General features: G+C 41.3%; 1 protein-coding gene across 9 annotated transcripts in view; it reads right to left on the bottom strand.

Moving 5' to 3' along the window:
- Otud7a (OTU deubiquitinase 7A) overlaps positions 1 to 21,526 on the bottom strand; it is a 313,145-nt gene that overhangs the window by 117,091 nt on the left and 174,528 nt on the right. For all 9 annotated transcript variants that reach the window (XM_060367259.1, XM_060367261.1, XM_060367260.1 and 6 more), the window contains one exon: positions 1,262 to 1,355. The gene's annotated coding sequence lies outside the window, so the exon portion shown is untranslated. The remainder of the gene's footprint in view (positions 1 to 1,261; positions 1,356 to 21,526) is intronic.

Genomic DNA, 21,526 nt, shown 5'->3' with positions numbered 1-21,526 from the left:
CTCCTTCATCTCCTCCCTGCCTCTCTCTAAGTCCATTGATAGGGGAGGTCCTCCTCCACTTCCATCTGACCCTAGACTATCAGGTCTCATCAGGACTGGCTGCAATGTCCTCCTCTGTGGCCTAGCAAGGCTGCTCCTACCTCGTGGGGGAGAGGGAAGTCAAAGAGTCAGCCACTGAGTTCATGTCAGAGACAGTCCCTGTTCCCCTTACCAGGGAACACACTAAAATCTGTATACCTAAAGAAGCTAAACAAGAAGGAGGACCCAGGGTAAGATGATCAATCCTCACTTAGAAAGACAAATGGGATGGACACTGAATTAGATTTTGAATAATTCTATTTCTTTACATGCATGATGTTACATCATCAAAGTCTACCTAATACATCAGTCCTCTGTCGCACTGTGAGATGGAACACTGGGATCTGACTACTGTGTTTTCCAATATGCTGAAGCCTAATCTGCTGGCTATTAAGAGATACTCGGGGTTCAGTCCTGGATGACTGGACTTACTCATGATGACTGCTAAAATATCTGATGCCTCCTTGAGTTTTCACATTCACAGTGACAACCCCACTGCATTCACAGGATGTCACATGTCCTGAGCAGAACAGCTGTAGGCAGAGGGACTTGCATGGGTGCTTGAAGCAACTGGAGAAAGCAGTCCTTGGGTGTGTGTCACCTGGCAGAAGTAGTTTCAGAGCGACTTGTGTTCCCAGTGAGGGCTGATAAAGTACAGATACATCCAGTATCATGTAGATGATGGCCAAATGTGTCCCTCTGTCTTTATACATAAAATTTTAGTGGAAGTCAGATATAAGCACATGGCTGAGTGGCAGAGACTGTGAAGCCCACAGAATTAAAGCTATCACTGTGTGGGCCTTTATGGGAAGTTCACTGATGCCAGGACAGATGATGCACAATTTCATACCAAGTATGTGATTATTTTTTACATACTGCATGGTGTTGTTGATGAACAGCCTCTTCTCCTCTTTCTCTTATAACAACGGAGTGGGAGTTTTCAGAGAGCAGGTTTTGCATCTTTAAAGCTAGGTAAACTGGCTTCATTTGGCTGCCTGTGACAGGGTATTCACTGCTGTGAGAAGGGAAGATACGAACTCCCAATGCCTGGGATGTGGGGACTGAGGTCTCCAGCAAGAGGTCATAATCTCAGAGCTAGCCATATGTACTGTCCTATCTACTTGGGGCTCCTACTTGGGAGTAAGAGTTCATTGGTGTGGCTAAAAATGAAGAAATGACTGACCTGATGTATGTGGTACCAGTTAGGAGACTCCTTCTTCCTTTGCCTCATGCACCGCAGCTTCAGCCGCAAGACTCTCCTCTTCTGTCACTGCCACCTGGGGATAAATAAGAGCACAGGGCATGTTATTTCCTCTCCTGTGCTTTCTTCGTTGTCAAAAGAAGCTGCATTTAAGGCAGGGCCGGTTGCTAGAGGCAGGTCCTTTGCATCCTGGCTGCCACAGGCCCTTCCTGGCCAGCCAATCACCAGTTCCAACTAGTGGATGCTGGCAAGAAAAGATGGTCTCAGCTTCCTTTTGGCAAGCACCTGGGATCATGTTCACTGAATAAAACCATTCTAAACCTTGCTAGTAATTTCTGGATCCATCAGTACATTTAATCTGAGCTACCACTTTAACCATACAGTTCAGTGACATTAGATGCAGCTTTCCTCCAGGACATTTCATTCTCCTAAATGGAAACTGGTGCCACTAAACACCATCTCCCTATTATTTCTTTCCATTTTATTGCCCATCTTTATGAATTTGACTAGTTACTCCTATAAGTAAACTCTCACAGTATTTGTCTTTTTTTGTGATTAGGTCATTTCACTTAGCATAAGTTCATCAATGTTCACGTACATTGTAAATTGTCAGAATTTGAAGGTAAGTCCTCCAAGACTTGGCAGAACTTAGCTGGATATGACCTGAAATCCTCCTCCTTACAGATTAGTTTTCATCATTCAGGAAGATGATATGCAAGGGAAGAAAGCAAGCAATGGTCCTGCCCAGCTGTGCTGCCTATGAACCACAACAATGACCACCACATTATGATATCCTTAAAGGTACAGTAGTGGAGCTTATATCTTGGTAGTAACCAACAGCTATGTAATTGGACTTAAGGCTATCTCAGTAGGAGAGAATTCTTGCTTCATACTATAAACCTAGCTGACTATGGCTGGTTAAGCCGGTTGAGTCACAGAATGTAGAGAACTTACCCCCGCTACTTTCCACTTTTCCAAGCCAGTATAATTGCTAACTGCCTAATACTTAACCTTATACTTACAGACAAGTTTAGCGTTCATCCCTCATCAAAGAAGCTTCTGTTTGAGGTAGATAGAGACCGCTGTAGAAATTAACTGCCCAAAATGCAGAGAACAACTGACCTCAGTGTGCCCAGCCCCAGTGAATATGTTTCCAACAGAACGATAAACCAGCTTGCCTCTATTTTGGGCTGGAAAGCCATTTTATAGTAAAGACAAACTATATTCATTCCTGTTTATGATTAAATCTGTTTCTCAATGGCTTGCTTATGCCACACCTGTAACCTTTACGACAGATGGTTCTCTACTGTGCATTCCAAGAAATGGCAACCATGCCTTTGTTTCAAAAGGTTTTTCTAATCACATTGTTATGACTACCTTATTCTGACCACTTTGCAACCATGTCTTTATTTCAGGAGGTTGTTATGAGCAACTTGTTATGCTCATGTTCTGCTTCTGTAACACTGCCCATTTGCCAGCTGAACCTCCCATTTTGAAACCCCTTCCTTCTGAGCTATAAAACCCCTATCTTACCCATGTACAATGCTGATCTCTTGGATCCACCCCCCCCTTAACGTAGAGATAGCCCTTGTACACAGGTAAAAAAAATTAACTAATTGCTTGCTTCAATTAATTTGGCCATTATTTGGGTCAGTGGTCTTTCTCCTTACATCTATTGGATTAACAAGAACCCCTGTAACTAAGACTAATGGAATATAGTGGGATAGAAAGATTGTAAGAGCCAGAAGACCGGGACATCTGTTGTGAGATGGTACCTTCTGGACATGACAGGAAAGCCCCTCCCATGAAATCTCGACAATATGGTTGCTTAAACAAGGCCAGCCAATGGCAACACCAATTGACACACCCAAGTAGACTGAGGAAATCTCACAAAGGCCTACTTCTAAGTGATGACTACAGAGAGGGAATGATTGACTACAGAGAGGGAAAGAATCAGGCTTTCCCCAGTAATGCATTAGTTATCCAAACACTGAGTGACAAGCCCCACAGTGATACAAATGAGCAACCTAAGTGGACTCAGTAGGTTGTATTTATGTATTTACTCATTTATATATTTATACACACAATATATACTATATTATAGATAGGAAATAATGAAACAAAACAGGGCATGAATTTGAGGGTGGCATGGGAGGGTTGAAAATTATATAGATACAGTACAGATACATGATATTTTAAAAATGATAAAAGAAATGGGGAAATATATACTGATGATCAGAAGAGGATAATTTTCTTTTTTTTTCTGTGTCTTTTTTCTATTTATTTATTTGTTATTTATTACAAGTTATTCACTTTGTATCCCTGCTGTAGCCCCTCCCTCATCTCCTCCCAGTCCCACCCTCCCTCCCTCCCTCTTCTCTCCCATGCCCCTCCCTTAGTCCACTGATAGGAGAGGTCTTCCTCCCCTACTATCTGACCTTAGCCTATTAGGTCTCATTAGGACTGGCAGCATTGTTTTCCTCTGTGGCCTGGCAAGGCCGCACCCCCCAGGGGGAGGTGACCAAAGAGCCAGCCAGCCAGTTCATGTCAGAGACAGCTCCTGTACCCCTTACTAGGGAACTCACTTGGAAATTGAGCAGCCAATGGGCTTCCTTTGAGCAGGGGGATCTAGGTCCTCTCCATGATGGTCCTTGGTTGGAGTGGCTCTACTGGTCTCCTTGTGGAGTTCCTATACCTTTCTATCTCCCCCTTCTTTCATAAGATTCCCTGCACTCTGCCCAAAGTTTGGCTATGAGTCTCAGCATCTGCCTCAATACCCTGGTCAGTAGATTCTTTCAGAGGCAAAGAGGGCCATTTTCAATGCAGGCATGAGCCTTTGACTCTAGGGCCTGGTAGGTGCTAGAACTCATCCAGAATTGCTGACTGATGCTGGGAGGCAGCCTAGGGGTTTACATTCTTGTTGATGCAGAGATATGCTCAGAGACTGCCACCTTCAAGTGATGGCTGTCCAAATCAGTGGGGAGCAGGACTCAGGTAGGTCTTTCTGATGATGTGACCCACAGAGCACAGGCATGAAGGGCTAGGGAAGCACGGGCTTGGAGTGTAGCTTAGTCTTAGAGTCAAGGAAAGGCCCTGGGGTGGAGCATAGGCTGGAGGCCAATGGCTCACCAGTGTGAACCTTTACTATATCTTAACTGCCTGATTTGGGCAAGTGAGTGGCTCCAAGAAGCCTTGCTTTCTTTTCTGAAAAATGAAGCTAAGAACAGCATTGCCTCTCAAAATTGCTGAAAGAATGAAAGAAAACGATGTTTCATAAACATACCCTATATCACATTAGGGATATAGATTTGAAGCAAATAGCTATCTAATATTAAGGATTTTTGCTCTATCACTATATATGTACATTCTTACTCTGAAGAGCAACATATAAAAAATGGTGACACATGCTTCAATCTATCCTTCTCTGCAATGGGGGAGCCCATTCTGGTGAGAGGCTCACAGATGCACAGACATTGTGGGATCCATGGCATCTAAGCTCAGATGTCAACATCTTACATTCCAGGCATCTGCTGGCTCCATTCTGTGACTTGGGACAAGTTCAGTGACAGGTTTCTGTGCATGTCACATCAACAAGATAAAGCTTAGAGGGCACTTGCTGTCTTAGTTTAGAGGAAAATCAGGAGAGCCTTGGAATGAAGGGGCATGAGGCTGGCAAAGTGTCCAATGTGCATGATCCACTTCAAAGCAAGCTTCCACACGCTACAGCTAGGGACACATATGGGTCTTTGAGTAATTTTGGCTGCAACAAGGCAATGTATCCAGAAAACTCAAACTAAAAAGCCCTGAGTGAGGAGGGAGATGAGACAGAAAGGCAGAAGGAACAGGCAGAGTGTCTGGGGAGATGACAAAAGACAGGACTGCTTGAGAATCAAACAAAAGTGGTTATAGCAACATCTGGCCTTTTTTCTTCTTTAAAATCTTTTTCTTGGTAAAGCTCATTTTATAAATGATTAGTTGCTTCTATAGAAACTAGAGAGAACTTTAGAAACAATGATGGGCAGCTCCAGGCCAAGGTTTGTAAGGAGGCACATGTGTGGGTTCTGAGTTCCTTCCAGTTGTACAGTAGATGCAGATGGGATGGACTGAGGAACTGCTTTTGATCCAGGGACCACTGGTCCTGTGCCAGGCCAGCTCCTAGAGCACAGGACAGGGTGGATCAATACACACAGAAATTGGGACACTAAAAATTGAAAATTACTGGACAGTGGTAGTACATGCCTTTAATCTCAGCACTCAGGAGGGACAGACAGGCAGATCTCTGTGAGTTGAAGGTCAGCCTGGTCTACAGAGGAAGTTCTAAGGACCCTGTCTTGAAAGACAAACAAACAAAAATTGTAAATGTCATTTCATGCTCCAAACATACTATTATCTTCCTTCCCTCCCTCATTCCTTCTTGTCCTCTTTTCCCTTCTCTTCCGTGTGTTTTGGTTTCTTTCTGAGAAAGATCCTCACAATATAGCCTAGGCTGCCTTTCAGCCTCTCATTTTCCTGTCTTGACCCCCTGAGCACTAGCAAGTGCTAGTATTACGGGTACAATTCAGTTCCTATACTTTTGAACTCAGATATGTAAAGTGAAGAACAGAGTAAAGAAAATAGTGTTGTATACATTTTAAAACTATTTTTCCAGGGGCCAGCAGGCAAAGGTGCATTTGGCCAAAATTGACAACCTGAGTTTGATCCTTGAGAACCCCTGGTAGAAGGAGGGAACTGACTCCTCCTATATTGATTGCCCTCTGACCTCCACACACATCTCATAGAACATGTGTGCCCCCCAAATGTAACTAAAATATTTTTCAATGAAAAACTTTGAATATGCCTGAAAGTAGACAAAAGAACATATGATAAACATCAATGGACCATTCAATTATGACAATAATCAATTTAAAGCTAATCTTTAAAAAATATTTATTTATTATAATTTATTTACTTGTATCCCAGCTGTAGCCCCCTCCCTCATCCTTTCCCAATCCCACCCTCCCTCCCTCTTCTCCTCCTATGCCCCTTCCCCAGTCCACTGATAAGGGAGGTCCTCCTCCTCTTCCATCTGACCCTAGCCTATCAGGTCTCATTGTCTTCCTCTGTGGCCTAGTAAGGCTGCCCCCTCAGGGGGAGGTGGTCAAAGAGCCAGCCACTGAGTTCAAGTCAGAGACATTAAAGCTAATCTTATTCTTCCATACTTCCAATCATATTCCTTTTGCTTCATTAAAAAAACAAAACAAAACAAAACAAAACAAAAAAACCACTCTTCTAATATTTCATCCACAAGTTGATAAGTATTTTTGTAAAAGAGTCTAAAACAGGGGATGGAGAGATGGCTCAGTGGTTAAGGGCACTGACTGCTCTTCTAGAGGACCTGGGTTCAAATCCCAGCACCCACATGACAACTGTCTGTAACTCCAAGATCTGACACTCTACTCACATAGGCATGCAGGCAAAATATCAGTGCACATAAGATAATGGTAAATAAAATTAAAAAAAGAGTTTAAAGCATAACCACAAAAATACTATCTCACTTAAAAATTAACAATAAATTTCCAGGGCAATTAATATTCAGAGAGTAGGAAAATGACAACAGAACTTTGAACCTCTGGCACATAGTTCAAAGAGTTCTAAGAGGAAGATTCATAGACATACATGCTCACATTAAAAAACCAGATACATCACAAATAAATAACCTAATGATGCTACTGAAAGTCATAGAAAAATAAGAGAGGCAAACTCAAAGCAATAGATATCAAGAAGTAAATATTAAGGCAGAAGTTACAAAAATGTAGATTAAAATAACAATACATAGAATCAACTAAAGAGTTCTTTAAAAAGGATGTAAGTTTGACTGACAAATCTTAGCTACACTAACCTAAATAAACAAATACATAAATACATAAAATACAAAAGAAAAATATCAGAACCAAAAGAGGAGTAGTTGCTCTGATTAAGTCCAGAAGATATTAGAGAGAACTTTAAAAATATAATTCCAAGATGATGAAAAATCTATGAGATGGATAAATTCTTTAAAACACATAATCTACTGAGATTTGATCAAAGAGGTATCAACTTAGACCCACAGCAAGCAATGACATTAAAGCAGTGATTACAAGCTTTCCTCCAAAGAAAAGCCTGGGACCAGACAGATTCACTCCTGAATCTTACTGAATCCTACTGAGCTTTAAAGGAAGACAGAACACAAATTGAAGAGAACGCTGCTAAACTCCGTTTATAGAGCTAGTATAACCCAGACCAAACCCAGAGAAAAACACAACAGGAAAAACCCTCTAAAAACCAGCTTAGCTGATTAACTAACACAGATGTAAAGTTTCTCAATAGCTACTTGTAAAACTTAATTAAAAAGCCATTAGGAAGATGTATACACAACGATCAAATTGGCTTCATCCAAGGGATGAGAAGTGGTTCAACATAGGAAATCAACAAATGTAATACACTACATAAATAGACCAAAGGACAGAAACCACAAGCAATAAAGGCATTTCTCAAGGTTTAACTTGCTTTCCCTACAAAAATCATTAACAAACAAGGTGTAGAACATACATCAGTAAAATAAAGGCTATAAGTGACAGCGCTCTGGCCAACATTACTAAACGGGGGGAAGCTGACAGCACTTCTTCTGAAGACTGGGGTGAGACAAGGGTGCCTGATCTCTCCATCTTATTCATCTCAGTCTTAGCTAGAGCGATGAGACAAGAGAAAGAAACAGCAGGGTTTAGAAATAAAAAGGAGAAGCCCCAGGGTTCATATTCGCATATAACATGACACTATGTAAGAGGTCCGGGGAATGCCATCAAACTCTTAGATCTGATAAGTACACTGTGTGAAGTAGGTAGATTCAAAACCTACATACACATGTAAATAGTTTTTCTAATCAGCACCAACCAATTGCCAAGACAAAAATCAGGAAAAGTATCTCCTTCATAGGAGATTCAAAAATTCTATGGAATAATTCTAACCAAGGAAGTGAAAGAGCTCAAACTTTAAGACTCTGGAAAAGCAAATTGCGTGACACACTAGCCAGAGGAAAGAGGCTTTCCATGCTCACGGATTAGCAGAGCTGATATTGTGAAAATGGCAATATTGCTTCTCAAACCACCATCCTGCGAACAGTCACAGAACAGGTGACGCAGTTGTTGAGCAATGTTGGCACATCATCAAAGGACGCAATTTGGCTGGTTAAAAGATGTATCAGAACTGAAAAAAAAAAAAAGAATTCCAGAAAATTGTCATTGCCACAGCAGTAGGATTTTCTATAATGGGATTCAATGGCTTCTTTGCAAAACTGGCATCATATACCTATAAATAATATTATTGTGGGTGGCTGAATACTTTCTCATCTTGGGAACCAGTCAACAAGTGAGGGTGTGAGAAGCTCATGAAGTAAAAATTTGCTTTTTTACTTTGTGGTTTTCTTTCCTTTCCCCTTCTACCATGTTTTCTATTTCTAAATTAATTTTAAAATAAACACATTTTCCATAATAAAAATAGCAATATGACTAAAAATAATATAGAGATCAATGCAGTTCTATCAAAATTCTAACACCATTCTTCATGGAACTAGAAAAATTAATAAAATTCATATAAAAATATAAAAGGTCCCTTACAACCAAACAAAAAAATGTGCTGGGTATCATAATACCTACTTTAAATATTACTACAGGCTATAACAAGACAAAGATAGCCTTGGTTCTGGTACAAAAACAGTGAAATAAATCCACACAGTTAGAGCTATCTACTTTTTGACAAAGGTGTCAAAAATATACACTAGTATAAAAGAATCTTCGATAAGGGTACTGGGAAAACTGTGTATTCATGTGGAGAATAAACTTAGAACCCTATCTCTCACTTGTACAAAAAACAAATTCAAAGCAGGTAAAAAACCTGAAGCTCTGAAGCTGCTCGAAGAAAACGTAGGGAAGATACTTCAAAACATAGGCGCAGCAGGGCCCCGAAAAAGACTCCAGCACAGAAAATAATCTCATGATCATTAACAAATGGACTCTAAAAAGTTTCTGGGCTCTAAAAGTTGCTGCACAGTAACAAAACTATCAGCAGAGGGAGACAGCCGCAGAATGGAATAAAAAGCTCTTCATTAACTATGGCTATTATCAAGAATATATAAAGAACTTCATACCTAAACATAAAAAAATACTAAATCTCCTAGTCAATAAATGAGATAATGGAGAAGACTGTTTTCAAAAGCAAAAAGCACCAGTGTCTCGATTAAATGGTTTTAAAAGTGTCCAACATTCTGAGCCACTGGGGAAACACAAATTAAAAACACTTTGGGATTCCATCTCACCCCAGCCACAGTGGCTGTCATCAAGAAAACATGTCTCAGCAAATGCTGGAGAGGACGTGGGGAAAGAGGAGTCAGTAGCCACTATTGGGCATGTAAAGTGGTACAGCCACTGTGAAGATCTGTGTTGAGGCTTCCCAAATTACTAAAGCTAGAACTACCATGTGAACAGCTGGGATAACCATGTGATACCACTCCTGGGAACACACTCTAAAAAAAGCTTTAGGTCCTATCACACAATTACTTGCACATTTATATTTATTGCTTCAGTGCTCATTAAAGCTAGGAAATAAAATCAGCTTAGAAATCTACTAACATGTGAACACATAAAGAAAATGTGATACCTACACACAGTGGAATTTCAATCAGCATAAAGAAAAACAAAATCACGACACTCTATATGAGATCACTATATTCATCAAAGTAATTCATAACCAGAAAGACAAATGTCACATACATTCTCTCATATGCAGATCCTAGATGTGTGTGTGTGTGTGTGTGTGTGTGTGTGTGTGTGTAAGCTAAAGTGTGACCATGAGAAGGTAGAAAGATGTCGTAAGTGAGAGAGGTCAAAAGAGTAATTTGTGTGCAATGGGGCTACTGTGAAGAGGACCATTAAAACAGTAGCATGGAAATACCATAGGGAAACCCATTACTTTGTATGCTAATTAAGAGACTAATAATTAAAAACATCCAGAGCTGGCAATGATTTCAAGTGTTAAAACCGTTCCCGCACTTGTTTGAGCCAGGATTTGAGAATGAGTGATAGGTTGTAATTGGTTTTACTTATTTTAACCTGCAAGTTTTACTCCATCTTTTTTCTTTTGGTTTGTTGAAAAAACTAGTATTTCCTAGAGAGTTTCCCACTGTCTATGTTTTCCTGATTGTTCATAATGTGTCTATAGGACTCTTTAGTCGATGCAGCTCTGAAATACATTTTAGATAAAATAAAATTTGTTTGCTTAAGTATTTCCAGTTTAAATGGAAGACTTGCGTGGTTCCTTTCCTCTAAAGATTCATCTCGTTTTATGTGTATGGTGTTTTGCCTGCGTGTATTTATGTACCATATGCATGTAGTGCGCACAGAGGTCAGAAGAGGATCATTGGATCCATTGACATGGGAGTTACAGATGGTTTTAAGTGTGTTGAGAACTGGACCTGGGTCTTCTGCAAGCGCAATGGGTCCTCTTAACTGATGAGCCATCTCTTGCCTTTCAGCGTTTTCTCTTAAACTCATTTGATTCACATGTGATCTCCCTATGCTTACCTCTAACCCAAGTTCTGAATAACATCAGGTGTGACAGAATTTTACACAACTGTTGAATATATCCTAGAAGAACTTCATAATCATAGGGGCATTTGTGAACGATGTCTTCCCAGTCCCTGTTATGTGTGTCAACTGAGTATTGTAGTTCTTAACAAAGTTTTTGATTTTTCTGAGTTGAATGTATATCTCGAAGGGCCAGAGAGATGGCACAATGGTTAACAGCACTGGCTGTTCTTCCAGAGGACTCAGGTTCAATTCACACGGCAGCTCAGAACCCTCTGTAACTTCAGTTCTCGGGATCTGATGCTTTCTTCTGACCTCCACTATCATCGGGTATGCATGTGGTATACATATACACGCATATACATACATACATACATACATACATATGTACATACACACACATTTTGCGCTTTGAACTCACACAGACAGTACCCACTCCTCTTCTCCGAAAGAGAAAACCCCACAAAGAATGATAACCACTAGTTCTGAAGGAAAGACTGGGCATGGAAGTGAATTCATTAAGGCCACAAAGCATGAAGACACCAGTCCTGGTTTGTAAGAATCATGCCCTTGCAGCTATGTTAAGCCACCTTCCAGGGTAGATTACTACCAGATATGTCACTTCATCTTTGAAAACCCGTGGCAGAGCTTTGCCACAGCCTTTGAGGCTGCTAGCTCTGGGATGTGTGCAGCTCCCTTGCTCTGAAAGATAAATGTTCTCATTTTCTAGGCTCACCAATCTAGCTGTTACACGGGTATGAAATATGTGTCTGAATTAGACCACTGTGCCCTCAACAAAGGCTCCTATTAGAGCCAAACAATGCACCAAGTAGGCTGGTCCTCAGCTTTGGATCGATCTAGTCATATCATTCAGCTTTGTATCCAGCTGAAGTACAAATGGAAAACAGCCTAGGTCTGGCTTCTCTCACAGATTCCCACTGTCACTGAGCTGCTCCTGACCTAGCTTACCTACCTCTTCTTCTCTCTGTGTAGGCCTCTTTTGAGGGAGGGCTCATAATTTACTTGTCTTATGACCACGAGTTTGGCTAAATAATGCTAAATGAATATGCTGAGGGATCAAACAAAAGAGACTGGGAACCCTAAACTCAAGTTCTTACTCCATTCTGACAGGTAGAAATGAAAATAACCACAAATTAACTTACACTAGATTAAATATAATGCTATTACTTACAACATTTTTATGTCCATCAGAATTAAAATAAGATTTTTGTGGGTGTGTCTTTTTTGGGTGGTCCCAGAGATGGAAGCCAGGGCTTTGTACAGACTGGGTGAACATTCTACCACTGAATCACTTCTAGGCCTAACTTAGATTTTATTGTTGTTTTGGTGTTTGTCATACTGGATGTCACACACAGGTCTCCATGAAAGCCAGAAATGTGCTCTATCATGGAGCCATGCCCCTGGCCTAGGAGAAGCCTTTGAGGAGGATTTAGAATGTCTGAGTAAAAGTCAACAGTACAGAAAGTCTTGCAGGCCCAGGGGCTTCCAGCCACAAGGGTTGTGGCAGAAGGGCAGAGCCAGCCATCTGTGGCTTTAGCTGAATCCTAAGGGCTGTGAGTGTTTCTGAGATAGAGCTGACATATGTGCTTTAGGGAAAGAGGCAAAGATACAGAACTTGATAACAGGGTGAACTGTGTGTGCACGGCAGGCGAAGCAGTGGGAAGGTACTTGCTCACATGATGGAACTTGCCCACTCTCTCCACCCTACAGCCTAACGCAGACAGGTGGCACTCAGCTCTGGGGGCATCTGAGTGGTCAAAGCCGGCAACACATTCAGTCCCCTGGCCTGAGATCTCCAACCTGAGTGAAGTCTGGCTGGCAACAATGCCCACTTGAGGGAAACTGATGCCATCCAGTCTGGCCCATGAAAAAGCATCAGTTTGCCAGGCAGAAGGTAGCAGGCTAGCCAGTGTGGCCCACTCCCATGCTGTTTCATTCTTGTCCCTTTGTCTTAAAAGAGAGGCTAATTTCCACAGGTCCAATGTGTATCTTGTGACTGTGAAATGTGAAGAGAAAGAAAGGAGAAAATGCACTAAAATTTGGACAGAGCCTGGTACCATCGAACATCTACACTAGACTTAACCTGCATTTGGGGTTTTATTATAATTTTCCTATAAACAGTGATTCATTCAAATCAGTGAAGTCAAATGTTTAACTTCATATATAATTTGTATATGAGAGTAAAATGCTTTGGATATCACAATTAGACGAGAAGCAACAGTGAGAAAAATAATCTAAGACAATCGTCACTCATAAATGTACATGCAAAGCTAAAAATGAAAAATGGACTAATGCATCTAAGCTGCAGACAAAGATAAAGGAAAGCCTGGGCACTGCAGGATCTAGGAGCTGCAGGACCCAGTTGCTGCAGGGATCCTCTTGTCTTGGGTCCATAGTAATGGAGGTTGCTGAACTGAAGGGTTCAGGGTTGAGTGCAAAGGAGTTCTGGAAATTCTGCAGTCACCACAAGACAGTCTCATTCCAGACTCACATGAGAGAAAAACACATATTTATCTTATTAAATTCTCCATTATTTATTTTGGCACCAGTAGGCAAACATAGTTCTGATGCTGATAAGACATAAGAAAAAATTTCACCTTCTTCCGATGTTTATCCTGTTTGCCTTTCTGAATGAAGACTGAACATCTACCCAGGGTCCTCCTTGCTTAGCTTCTTAGGTGTACAGATTTTAGTATGATTATCCTGTATTATATGTCTAATATCCACTTATAAGTGAGTATATACCATGTGTGTCTTTCTGCTTCTGGGATAGCTCATTCAGGATGATCTTTCCTAGTTCCCACCATTTGCCTGCAAATTTCATGATTTCCTTGTTTTTAATTGCTGCATAGTATTCCATTGTGTAAATGTACCACAATTTCTGTATCTATTTCTCAACTGAGGGACATCTGGGTTGTTTACAGATTCTGGCTATTATGAATAAAGCTGCTACAAAAGGGTTGAGCAAATATCTTTGTTGTATACTTGAGCATCTTTTGGATATATGCCTAAGAGTGGTATAGCTGAAATCTTGAGGTAGCACTATTCCTAATTGTCAAAGAAAGTACCAGATTGATTTCCAAAGTGGTTGTACAAGTTTATATTCCCACCAGCAATGGAGAAGGGTTATCTTTTCTCCACAACCTCTTCAGCATGTGTTGTCACTTGAATTCTTGATCTTAGCCATTTTGGAAGGTGAAAATAAGGAACAAGACAGGAGCCTACCATAGAGGGCCTCTCAAAGACTACCCAGCAGAGTATTAAAGCAGATGCTGAGATTCATAGCCAAACTTTGGGCAGAGTGCAGGGAATCTTATGAAAGAAGGGGGAGACAGAAAGCTCTGGAGCTTCACAAGGAGAACAACAGAACCAAAAATTCTGGGCAGAGGGGTCTTTTCTGAGGCGGATACTCTAACCAAGTACCATGCATGGAGATAACCTAGGCCCTCTGCACAGATGTAGCCCATGGCAGCTCAGTATCCAAGTGGGTTCCCTAGTAATGAGAACAGGGACTATCTCTGACATGAACTCAGTGGCTGGCTCTTTGATCACCAACACCTGAGTGGGGGAGCAGCCTGACCAGGCCATAGAGGAAGACTATGAAAGACAGTCCTGATGAGACCTGATAAGCTAGGGTCAGATGGAAGGGAAGGAGGTCCTCCACTATCAGTGGACTAGGGAAGGGACATGGGAGGAGATGAGGGAAGGAGGAAGGGTGGGGTTAGGAGGGGATGAGGGTGGAGCTTAAGCTGGGATACAAAGCGAATAAACTGTAATAAAAATTATATTAAAAAATAAGAAAAATTGAGGAGATAAAAATCATCTCAAAAGGTGCCAAAAGTCATTTGCTTTTATGCCATCTTGAAACAATACAGAGGTGAAAGAAAAGTTTCTTTTCCCTACTAAAGAGCATAGATCTAAACTAACAAAAATGATCAGAACTAATAATGAGACCATTCATAAAAATCCACTAAAATTCAGGGCAATTCATGACTAATAGGACACAGGGAAAACTTTGGAAAGCTGGTACACTAAGATGTAAAAATCAATACTTTTCTCCATTTAGTTAGTGAAGCATTTCAAGTACAATAAAAAGATCCATTTTTTAGGAGCAAACACAAAAGAGTCTTTGAGTCAACAAAGGGAATGCAAAAAAAGCAAAAGACACTTTTGTTCTTTTTCAGAAAACAAGGTTTCCCCAAGGTCTAGAACTTAAATATGGGACAGGAGACTGTGTGAATGCTGCAGATTTTTCTAGCATTTGACTGAAGTCATCTCAGAGCTTTTCATTGAGTAGCAGCTTATAAAACATAAGAGGATAAGCAAGAAACTCCAAAACACTTCTGATAAAGAAAAAAAAAATGGAAATAGGTACTCATGTCTAACCTGTGGCCTACAAGGCTCTAAGTAGCTGAGGATAACTATGAATGCAGCCCAACAGAGCCTCGTACTTCAAACATGATAACACTGTTGTTAGGTGATTTTTAAAACTAACTCACCTGCATAGTCCTTAATTGTGAACTTTGTAAATGAGAATGCTGTGTTGCAATGTCAATGGTTTGATATGCTTTAGAAAAATTTATCTTCCAAAAAAAAAAAAGAAAAAAAATTATCTTCCTTAAATTGACATCATACATGGAAGTATGGTGATTAAGGCAGTGGAGAGAGAGAGAGAGAGAGAGAGAGAGAGAGAGAGAGAGAGAGAGAGAGAGAGACAGAGAGAGACAGAGAGAGACAGAGACACAAAGAGACACAGAGATAGAGATGTGTGTGTGTGAGTGTGTGTGCACCTGTATACTTGTGTGCTTGCATGATCTATGTGCATGACTGAGTAAGGGGAGAACACCTGGCACATGTGCTTAACTGACTATCTAAGATGCACTCACTTTTTTCTTCACGACTATACTTGCTGTTGTTCTTGGCTGCATCATACCCAGTTACGTAATTCACCATGGTTAGCAATCAATCAAGACGATTCAGACATGCTCTGCCAGTTTTTTTTTTTGCATCCAAAAGCATTCAGTTGGCCAGTTTTCCCATGAACCCCTAAAATTCTAGAGGAAACATGGTGGGTTCTGTGTGACAAACATTTTGCATTCTTTGCAAAAGGAAAATGCAAAACACCCTCCTCTTTTTTACCCATCAAGAGATGTGATAAATGAACCTGTGACTATGAGGAAACATCAAGAAAACCCAGATGTAGCAGCTGTGACATCCCTAAATAGCTTCCTTGGTGTCGTCACCAAGTGCTGGCAGTCCTGTGAAAACAAGCTGGGTAACTCTGCTGTCACTTGGGGATGAGAGTTTTATTAACTGAAAAAATGACAGATGCAGAGACCCCTAAATGCATGGATTCCTAAGAGCAGGATGGTCCATAAAGCGAGTTGGCAATCTTGTAAGAATAAACATTTCAATAAGTCCTACAGAGATTTATTAAGAAATAAAATGGTTTCTTGTTTGTTGTTACTATTTGTTAAACAAACAAAGCTGTAAGTGTGTCAGTGGATGAGTATGGATGAGCACGCTTGTGACCTCAGTGTGGCGTAGACTGCAAACCCTGCTGATGTGGACTTAGGGCCTCCTCATGAATGTACGGCACATGTCTTATGCTGAGAGATGTGGCCATACCAGAAAGGCTAGTAGAATGGGATGTGGCCATTTCCTGGTCTGGCTCCTAACTGCCTCCCAGATCTCAGCTTTTCTTTGACTCCTCATTTGCTGGTGTGCAAAGAGTCTTGCAGAGGGCTGAGGCCACAGGGCATGGTGGAGTCTCTGGAGGAAGAAAGGGGGTAACTAGGCAATCACATGGAGCAGGAAGCTCCTTCTTACCATGCTGGGATAAGACAAGAAGAAAACGAAGTTATGCCACGTTAAAGCACGGTGATCTAAGGGAACGTTTCAGACTTTATCTGGCCTCTAATACAGGAAGGCTTTAGAAGACATAAAAAGCAAAAAGCCACTTTAGTAAAACTCATAATAGCAAAACCTCAAAATTTTAAGTGACAAAATGTGTAACAATTTTTTCTTCACCATGTAAAAGAATTCTAGATACTTTTGGAAACTACATAATAAAGAAGGAACCAGATTAAGAACCTATGACTGGCACTCCCCAATAAGGTGAAAAAATCGAATGTGTAATTGTTAGGAAATTCCAGTGACCAAAAGACAACTCAAATCCAAACAGCCATAGTAATAATAGGGAGAGGTACAGTAAATTACAGGAGAGCCACTGCCTTCTGTCCCTCTTCATATTGCTAAGGGGAAAGTCTGAAAACCACAAGTCCTAGTGAACCAGGTCCCCTTAACATTGCTGGCAGGAACATTTTAGGCTACTGGTGTGGTCAGTTAGGACATCCTTTCAGTAGCTAATGCTTTGTTTTAATGTACATACCTTGTAAGTCAATAATTCTCTCAGCATTTTCTTTCTTTCTTTCTTTCTTTCTTTCTTTCTTTCTTTCTTTCTTTCTTCCTTCCTTCCTTCCTTCCTTCCTTTCTTTCTTGAGATGTTTCTTTTCTTTTTTTTAATATTTTTTTATTTTAAAATAATTTTATACATTCACTTGTATCCCAGCTGTAGCCCTCTCCCTCCTTCCCTCCCAATTCTTCCCTCCCTCCCTCCCTCCCTCATCTTCTCCCTGCCCCCTTCTGAGTCCACTGAGAGGGGGTGTCCTCCTCTCCTTCCATCTGGCCCTAGCTTATCAGGTATCTTCAGGATGGTTGCAATGTCCTTATCTATGGTCTAGCAAGGCTGCTCCTCCCTCAGGGGGGAGGGGAAGCTCCATGAGCCAGACATTGAGTTCTTAAGTGCATGGGGAAACATGTTTGAGGATGCTGCACAGAATAGAAGTAGAACAGGCATTGTCCATATAAGTTTGCACTCTTGGTGTCAATAAGAAAATCTCTCTAAGAAATTTAGAGAATATATATTATATAGCATGATTAACTAACATAAAGGACAAAAACCAAGTTCACATAAAAATATGTGCAGGGGACACTGTCTGTATCCATAGGTGACAATAATTGTCTATTTCTTACCAAGTAATCTGCATGGCTGCTATGTCACAGAGATTGACACTGAGAAAAACCCTAAGAACCCTGTGAAGCTCCTCTCCCATTCTTTTCCTACAGCTGGTTTTCACTAACTGAGCCCTTGCTCTGTGCCATGTGACACGGACACGACTCCACATCAGGCATAGTCTGTCTTCTAAGAGTATCCAAGCTGATTGTCTAAAAAGCTGAAGAAGTAGGTACCTCACATGCTCTTTAGTATTAGAGAGAAGCAGGGTGGTGGAGACACACTTATCATGGGCAATCACCCTAGTCAGGACATGGGAAGAGATGAAAGAGGCTTGGGGGATGTTATGGGATGCCGGCAAGCCTCAGGAACACTGGGGTTTTTAAAGGAAGCAAAGGGGTGGATCCATGTGATTGCATGTGTGTGTGGTGTGCACAGCCATGAAAAGAGGGAACAGGGTGCATACAGACATGGTGAACAACAAAAGGGCATGCTACAGAGATTAGTGTCTCAAGTTGACAAAATTTAGACAGGGAAATCCAAACAAGTAGGTAGATGCTCTGTTTTCATAGACTATAAGCTATAACACTATTAAGAAAGCAATTATATTCTTAGCGATTTATAAATTCAAGATGATCCCCATCTATATCTCTGTTATTAAAACACTGACAAGGCTGATTCAAAAATTATATGTGAGAATAGAAGTTAGGTTAGCTAAAAGGATACTGAAAAAAAAAACATTAGAGGACTTAGTAAATTGATTTTAGGATGTGGGCAGGGCAGAGCAATGAGTTTGTGAAGATAGATCCATGAATCAATGCACCAGGAAGCACACAACTGACCTTTAGCACAGATAGAACAGGAATCCAACAAGATAGAAGAGACTTTTCAACGAATGGTGCCAGAACTAATGGACATGAATATGTAATAAATTAGGCTCCTGGGAGGGTATGAGGGGAACTCAAGCAGAGACTCCTAGCAGCAGAGGCCATAGTGACTGAAGAGGACATCCTCTAGTTAGACAAGTCTCCTAGCAGAGGGAGAAGGCCATCAACCAACCCACAAAAACTTTGATCCAAACTTTATCCTACCTACAAGATGTGCAGGGATAAAGACAGAGTAGAGATTGAGGTAATGTCCAACCAACGCCTAGCCCAACCAAAGACCCACCCTATGGAAGAATGCCAACCCCTGACATTATGAATGATACTTGGCTAAGACTGCAGACAGAAGCCTGACAGAATTGTCCTCTGAGAGGCTCTACCCAGCAATGCCTCAAAATAGATGCTGAGCCTCACAGACAAACATTGAGCAATGAGTAGGGAGTCTTGTGGAAAAGTGGAGGGAAAAAGAAAAATACCTGGAAATGACAGGAACTCCTCAAGAAGATCAACAAAGCCAACTAACCAGGGCCTAGAGGGGTTTGCTGAGGCTGAAGCATCAACCAAGGACTATGGTCTAACCAAGGATCAATTGGACTTAGAGCCCCCTACAAAATGTAACTGAGGGGCAGCTAAGGCTTCATGTGGGTTGCCTAGTAAGGAAAGTGGGTATTGCATCTAATACAGACTTTTTCTTTCTTTCTTCCTTCCTTCCTTCCTTCCTTCCTTCCTTCCTTCCTTCCTTCCTTCCTTCCTTCTCTTTCTCTCTCTCTCTCTTTCTTTCTTTCTTTCTTTCTTTCTTTCTTTCTTTCTTTCTTTTCCTTCCTTCTTTCCTTCCTTCCTTCTTTCCTTTCCTTCTTTCCTTTCTTCCTTTCTTCCTTTCTTCCTTTCTTTCTTTCTTCCTTCCTTCCTTCCTTCCTTCCTTCCTTCCTTCCTTCCTTCCCTCCCTCGCTCCTTCCTTCCTCCCTTCCTCCCTCTCTCCCTCCCTCCCTCCCTCCCCCCTTCTTTCCTTCCTTCCTTCCTTCCTTCCTTCCTTCCTTCCTTCCTTCCTTCCTTCCTTTCTTTCTTTCTTGGTTTCATGTACCACAGGTTGGCCTCAAGCTGGTAGTGTAGCTAAGGATGACCTTGAACTTTAAAAACTTTTTATTTATTTATTACAATCTATTCACTTTGTATCCCAGATGTAGCCCCCTTCCTTATCCCCTCCCAATCCTGCCTTCCCTCCTTCTTCTCCTCCCATGCCCCTTTCCCAGTCCACTGATAGGGGAGGTCTTCCTCTCCTTCCATTTCTTGCCAGGTTTTTGATCACTTCCTGTTGGTGGGACTGTCTTGCCAGGCCACAGTGGAAGAGGACACGTTCAGTTCTGATGCAACTTGATGAGCTGGGGTGGACAGGAAGTGGGGCTCCCCTCTTCTGAGGAATAGGGAAGGAGGAAGAAGAGAGGAGGGAGGGAGGGTAGAACTGAGAGGTGAGGAGGGATGGGCCTACAACCAGGATGTAAAGTGAGTAATAAATAAATAAAATAAAAAAAAAACAATAAAGTAGCCCCAACCTACATCTCATACTCTATAACACCCAAGCAGGCCATGGATCATGTACATGCGTGTTCATGTATCCTTCAATGAGTATGTTCACATGACATTCTTGTGTATGTGTTCGAGTTTGTGCATGTGTGTGAGCCTCTGCGTGCAGTGCCCACGTGTATGCACTGTGCACATTGTATCTGTGCTTATTATGAGTAAGGGTAAACACGTGCATGAGTAGAGTGCACATTTTCACAGTGTGCGCACTAAGGGGGTAGGGAGGGGCCAAGAGGCATTTGAAGGGCAGTTTTCAAAGAATAAACATTCACATTCACAGCCTATACATGGCTAGTGGGACTAAAGGAGTAGACACAGGGGTTCTGCACTCATTTTCAGAAAATAATTGAAATTTTACAAGCGGTGGAGAACTTTAGCTTTGGAGCTTAAATAGGCCTAATACAGTTGACAATTTATACATCAGTTGCCAGTGAAATTCAGTGTTCAAGCAGCTGCCTCTCCAAACAGATCAATCTTGTTTGCCCAAATAAATAAATAAATACACAAAATGGGGACAAGGACAGCTAAAGGTATGGAAAGCCACCATGGCAGCGACTTGAGACTTTCTTAACAACTTGATTTCTCTGGTTCCTTGGCAACGTCATGGACTAATGAACAATCTATATTAACTGTTTTTTTTTTTTAATTTAGTTATTTGTATTTTTACTATTTTGTACACTAGAAACATACTAGATCCACACAGGCATTTCAAAGGAGCTAGGGACAACTGACTTCTAATCTATAGTCTTCACTTAAAACATTATCTTTTGCCTTGCTGGAGATTGAACCCAGGTCTTTCCTCCAGCTAGGCACTTACTTTATTATTAATCCATGTCGCGGTCCCTCACTGCATCCCATTTGAAATGTGGACAGCACTGCCTGCAGCAGTGTGGCTACCTCAGGCACAGTACTGAGGAACACAAAGACAAGGTTGGCCTGCTGCAGTTGATGTCAATATCTGGGCGTTGATTTGCAAACACATCCTTAAATTAATAGCCTTGCAAACCTAGCCAAGCCCTCTGGAGTTCCATTCCTACACAGTTTTGTTTTGGCAACTTTCATATTATAGAACAACAAAAGAACTCATAATTCCTAAAAGTTTGTTTCTGTATGAATGGATAGCAAGTCCAGGATTCTAGGATCAGCTACTTAG

This window comes from Meriones unguiculatus, chromosome 14 (assembly GCF_030254825.1).
Source record: "Meriones unguiculatus strain TT.TT164.6M chromosome 14, Bangor_MerUng_6.1, whole genome shotgun sequence".
NCBI lineage: Eukaryota > Metazoa > Chordata > Mammalia > Rodentia > Muridae > Meriones > Meriones unguiculatus.
Note: the sequence above shows the minus strand (reverse complement) of the source record. Positions and strands in the feature narration are given on the sequence as shown.